The sequence below is a fragment of the Papaver somniferum genome, chromosome 10, assembly GCF_003573695.1.
Source record: "Papaver somniferum cultivar HN1 chromosome 10, ASM357369v1, whole genome shotgun sequence".
NCBI classification, from domain to species: Eukaryota; Viridiplantae; Streptophyta; class Magnoliopsida; order Ranunculales; family Papaveraceae; genus Papaver; species Papaver somniferum.
The window spans coordinates 128,653,498-128,659,235 of record NC_039367.1 but is presented as its reverse complement, the minus strand read 5'-3'; positions in this window follow the sequence as shown (position 1 = coordinate 128,659,235).

The window sequence follows — 5,738 nt, the reverse complement described above, 5'->3', positions numbered from 1 at the left end:
AACGACGGGAGGAAACACTAATTTTAATCTTTTTGGGGAGGAAACGCTAATTAGCGATCTTGGAAGGTAAGGAAACGCAAAATAACCCATAATTGTTTTATTATAATTAAAGTAAATCACACAAACATTTACTCGATAAGCAATCCTATTGTGTTTGGTTAAGTCCGAACCCTTTTATCGGGTAAACATACTTCGTTGTTGTATTGTCTCGATCTCGTATCTATAGACGATCACACGAAGTGTGAACCGATTAGTTGCATTGTCTCGACTCAGTCCATAGACAATCACTTTCGGAGAAAGGACTTATAGGTAGAAAAAATTTTAGCTTGAGGTATATTTGGGTACCCTTTCCTTTTCAATTGGTATCAGAGCAGGCAAACACGAAAAGATCTAACAATTTGTGTTTGGTGCGATCCAACCTATAAGAATTGAATCTAATGGTTGATTCAGTTAACGTAACATCGAGATCAGATAACTCAAAATTGTTTGAAGAAATGACAAACAATGAAATTGTTGAAACTCTACGTTCTAAAGATATTTGGTCTGTAGAAGAATGTCAATTGTATCTCAGACTCACAAAAGATCCCAAAGACAAAATGAGTCGAAAACTCATTGAGTTCGCTGAAATAGAAAAACAGATCAGTGATCTGTCTTTAGAACTCGAACTTTACGAGTTGAAAAAGGATGAATCTTTCAAAAAGACCTGTAAAATCCTTAGTGATAGTCAGCAACTGCGAGATGAAGTGGATACCTTTCTTTTGGAACCGGAGTCCATAAAACAAGCTTCTAGAGAACCAATGTCTGAAAGAAGCCAATATCTTCATGACTACTGCATAAATTTTTCTCTAGATAATACCAGTATGGATCTGTGTCCAAACTCTGTTGAAATCAAGTCAGATATCTATGACAACATATCATACACGTATACTGTTTTTAAAGAGGAACAAATGACTATTAATGTCAAAAGTACAGAAAAGTATCTTTGGAAATTCATCCTATTCCAAACCTATGTGTTTCGAATATGGGCTAAGCAACCCATTTGAAAAATGGGTTTCGGATCCATGGTCTAACTCTAGAACCGTATCTAGTGGAACCGAATCGGAACCGACACAATGTTCGGTGATAATTACGAAGAGAGAGATAAACTCTTTTATTTTCTCTTATTCTTCTTCGAACAGTCCGACATAAAGAGAGAAAGTTGGTTCGAAATCAAGAATCAAAAAATCTGATTCCTTCTTGTTTTTGAAACAAAAACTTGATTCATTCCCATTCTTTCTTCAAGGGGTACTGCTCATTTTCATCAACTTCACGTTCAAGGGTGCAGTTCGAACATCAACAGACATCATCGATTGTAAGTGTTCTCTTCTCTTTTTCGAATTTGTGTACTCTAGCAACATGCACAATAGGGATTTTACTAGAGGAGAAGGGTCTAATCAAACCCATAGGAAAGTCACACCGAATTTGAATTTTAATGATGAAACTATCGATTCTCTTCCAACTCTCTACTTTGATGTCAGTACTGGAATTTATTTTGATGATCGAAAATGCTTCAAGAAGTATAACTCAATGCATGATAAACAAATCATTTGTGAGAAAAAATATGTGTATGTTTGTTTATGGGTAAAAACTGTTTCTGCTGGTTTTGGTAAATTTGGGTGTGTGGATGAGAAACGAGCCTAAACCTTAAACAAATGCACTGCACGGAGTACTTTAGATTCGAGAGATCAATCTGTACAATCCTGGCCTAAACCAAGAAATGGTCGTTCCAGTCTTGCTTCGGTCACAAAGTGAAGGAGAAGGGTTGGTCTTAGGGAAGGAAGCGAAGAAGGTGTTGAGATCAGAATGGTTAATTCTGAAGGTGTGGCTATTTTATGACTTGTATCAGAATTTGGAATTGGCTTGCGGAATGTAAGCTATCAGTTCTTTGGTGTTTTCTGGATACTGTGTTGTTGTTAACAAAAACTCTGTTTTTGGTTGAAATAGGTAGAACCTATTTATACAAATCATATTGAACGCACCCTGATATCGTAGAAAGTGGGAATGATTGAGTGATGGAGAAGTGGGGTAATGTGTAAATGCCAGAAACCACGTTCCCACTATGAAGGGGACGGGTTAGTTTACACCCACTACTTCTTTCCGCCACTAACTTCCCTGCTTTCTGACACTTTCTTGTAATGGGAGCGTTGCACGCCGCAAGCTGTAAACCACCAGACCAATACCCTGATGAGCATCCCCCAGTTTGTGACATGTTTGATATCTCGAGTGTTTTCGTGGAAAACGTGTAGCAGTTTGCTATGTGTGGCAAGTCAAAGTCAGAAGACTTTCCGCAGGAAGATGGGACGTGATGCTATTTAGGCTTGCCTTGGCTGGTCGCCTAAGACTTTCCACAGGCCTGTCAATTCGGTGGCGAATTTGGACGGCTGAGAAGATTGTAACTCATGAGAAAGGGTGTCCATTGATTATGGCCACATTCTGTTTGCGCCTGATGGTAGCACAGTGGCGTCGTTGGCACATGCAAGACGAAGAACTACTCAAGGAACTGGTGGAACTTCATCGACTAAAAGGTATGTGGAGACTTGAACTTATCTATCACTCAAAAGTCTATCTACTCTATTTCCTATTTTGAGACAAAAGTCGTTTTGCTATATAGACTTTGATTATACACATTGGCTATTTCGAGCCGAGTTTATCTCGCCTATCTATTTCTCGAAATATGTGTTGGTAAGCTTTTGCTATGGCCAAGTTCATCTTTACCTAGTGACGAAAGTCATGTTATGTTTCAATCACTTTGAAAATTGCTTTGACGAAAAATAGTTCGTGAATAACTATATAATAACGTCCTCTAAGAATGTTTCAATGATTAAAATGAGAGTTTAGATTATATAACCATTGTTGGATATAAGCATTGTGTGGCAACACATATATGTATAAGTCTTTTTTCCTTGAACCGAAGTATGCGTACTTTGTTGATCAGGAAAACCGGAATAAGTGCTGTGAGCTAAGTTCGCGAACTCAGTCCGCGAACTGGCGGAAGTTCTCTTCCCGAGAAATTCTGATGGAGTTTGAGAACTCCTTCCGGGAACTTAAGTCCGCGAACTAAGTCTGCGAACTTAAGTTGGTTATATCTAAAGACGATTTTCTGTGAACTTACATTTATAAAAAATTAAGGAATGCAAAATGCAAACTGTGGCTATAAAGTTCATGAATCGATTCGAGTGAATCAAATCGTTTTTGCTTCGATTGTGTCTTGTGCAGTTACATAAGATTTATACAATTGAACAACTCTCTAACTAGTTCATTTGAGTCATTTGAAGTAGTTATGGTGAAGAAGAATATGGTTGATATGAAAGTGTTCATATGGCTAACTATTTTGTTAACTTTGTTGAACCAACAAATGTACATGTTTGGGTACGGTTACACAAACCTAAAATCGTGCATTTCATTTGTGTGTAACAAGCTAAGTTTTCGATTCAACGGTTGAAAGATATTAGCTTGAATCTAATGAGGTTTTCATCTAACGGTGAATATTGAATGCTTTGTTACCAAGCTAACATTGATTGCAAACCTTGATTTGAAAGACTATATAAGGGAGAACTATAGCAACTGCGAAACCTAATCCCCACACCTCCTGTGTGATACTAGTTGTATTAGCTAGAGTCGATTCTCCTTTAACCTTAGGTTTCTTCTTAAAAACCAAGTTAACGACTTAAAGACTTCATTGAGATTGTGAAGCCAGACCGGTACTACTTTCTCGTAGTTGTGTGATCTGATCTTGCTGATTCTATCGTGTTGAGTATAATCGTAACGATTGGCTTGAGATTAATATCTCCGATAGGCAAGATATAAAAGTAGTCACAAACATCTTCGTCTCATCGTTTGGGATTCCGCAATATCTTCTTTCGCCGCGTCGATTAAGATTATTGTGAGGTGATTGATAATACTAGGTTGTTCTTCAGGAATATAAGTCCGGGTTATCAATTGGTTCCTGTTCACCTTGATTTATCAAAAGGTGGAACAAAACTTGTAAATATTTTCGCGGGAGACAAATTTATCTATTACTGTAGACTTTTCTGTGTGATACAGATTTGTTTATTAAAGTCTTCGACTTTGGGTCGTAGCAACTCTTAGTTGTGGGTGAGATCAGCTAAGGGAATCAAGTGCTTAGTATCCTGCTGGGATCAGAGACGTAAGGAGCGCAACTGTACCTTGGATCAGTGTGAGATTGATTGGGGTTCAACTACAATCCAGACCGAAGTTAGTTTGTAGTAGGCTAGTGTCTGTAGCGGCTTAATACAGTGTGTGTTCAATCTGGACTAGGTCCCGGGGTTTTCTGCATTTGCGGTTTCCTCGTTAACAAAATTCTGGTGTCTGTGTTATTTCTATTCCGCATTATATTTTGTTATATAATTGAAATATCACAGGTTGTGCGTTAGAATCAATCAATTGGAAATCCGATCTTTGGTTGTTGATTGAAATTGATTGATACTTGAACATTAGTCTTTGGTACCGTTCAAGTGATTTCTCTTGTATTTAATTAGACTCCCGGATTACTATTTGCTTGAGTAATAATTGAATCGAGAAAGAGATATATTAACTCTGTGATATACTTTACTAAGATTGAGTCTAGTTGATTCTCTTGAAAGTATATTGGAGTTTGTCCATACAAATTGTTAATCGAAATATTGGGTGAGGTTGTTGTACCCCGCTTTAGCCACAACTCATGTGTGTGTGGCGGGTTTAAGGCGACCTGATTGGTCGACGGGAAATAAGGGTCGGTCAAGCAGCATGGGGTGTGGCCACTTGCAAGTGGCGCTGGCTGGCATATGGCATGGCCACACCTCCCTTTGTTGCTGCTCCTATTCCGCGGCTCCTTTTGTTCTTTGTTTTTTGATTGTGGGTAGGATTTTGCACCTACTAATCCATGGCGGATTAATTGCCTAGTTCGCCTAGGTAGGGCTGGCAACGGATAACCGATATCCGATATCCATTTCCGAAATCCGACATCCTATAGGATTTTATCCGACATAACGGATATCGGAATCGGATATTTTCTCTTAACGATAACGATATTGGAATAGGCCTTTCCGTTAGGTTAATATCCGATATCCGATAGTCTAGGGGTGTACTTGTAATTTCCTACCCCTGGATATATGCTGCCGACAGGGAGAACCTAATTTAATCTTCTGATCTTCGACTTCTCTATTCCATTATTCGATTCGACTCTAGACTCTAGAGGAGGAGCGTTTTTCACCATCATCAGAGAAGAAGTGTGATTCGAGAAGTTGAGAAGGAATTGACTCTCATCAGAGAAGAAGTGTGATGATCAGTCATCATCAGAGACTCTCACAGAAGTAAGTCATGAATGTTTAATTTTGATGTTCAAAGTTAGGTTTCATTTTCCCCCCAAATCGACTGCATATTTTGATGTTTAATTTTGATGTTCTTCTAATCTAATCGAAACCCTAAGCCCTAAGGAAGTCATGAATGTTTCTATGTTTTTAATTTTTGAGATTCTGAAAATCAATTTTTTCCAGATAAAATTAGGGTTACTAAAAAATTATCAAGTTTGTATAGGAAATTGGTTTCTGAATTCACTAAATCTGGTTTATATGAGAAAAAGGGTCATGTGGTTGCAGTTGGTTTCTTGTTGTTGTTAAGAAATGAATTATGATGATTACTGTTACCGCTTCTCTCACCAAAGAATCTTCTCATATGTGATGTTGGCTGTGTGTTTGATC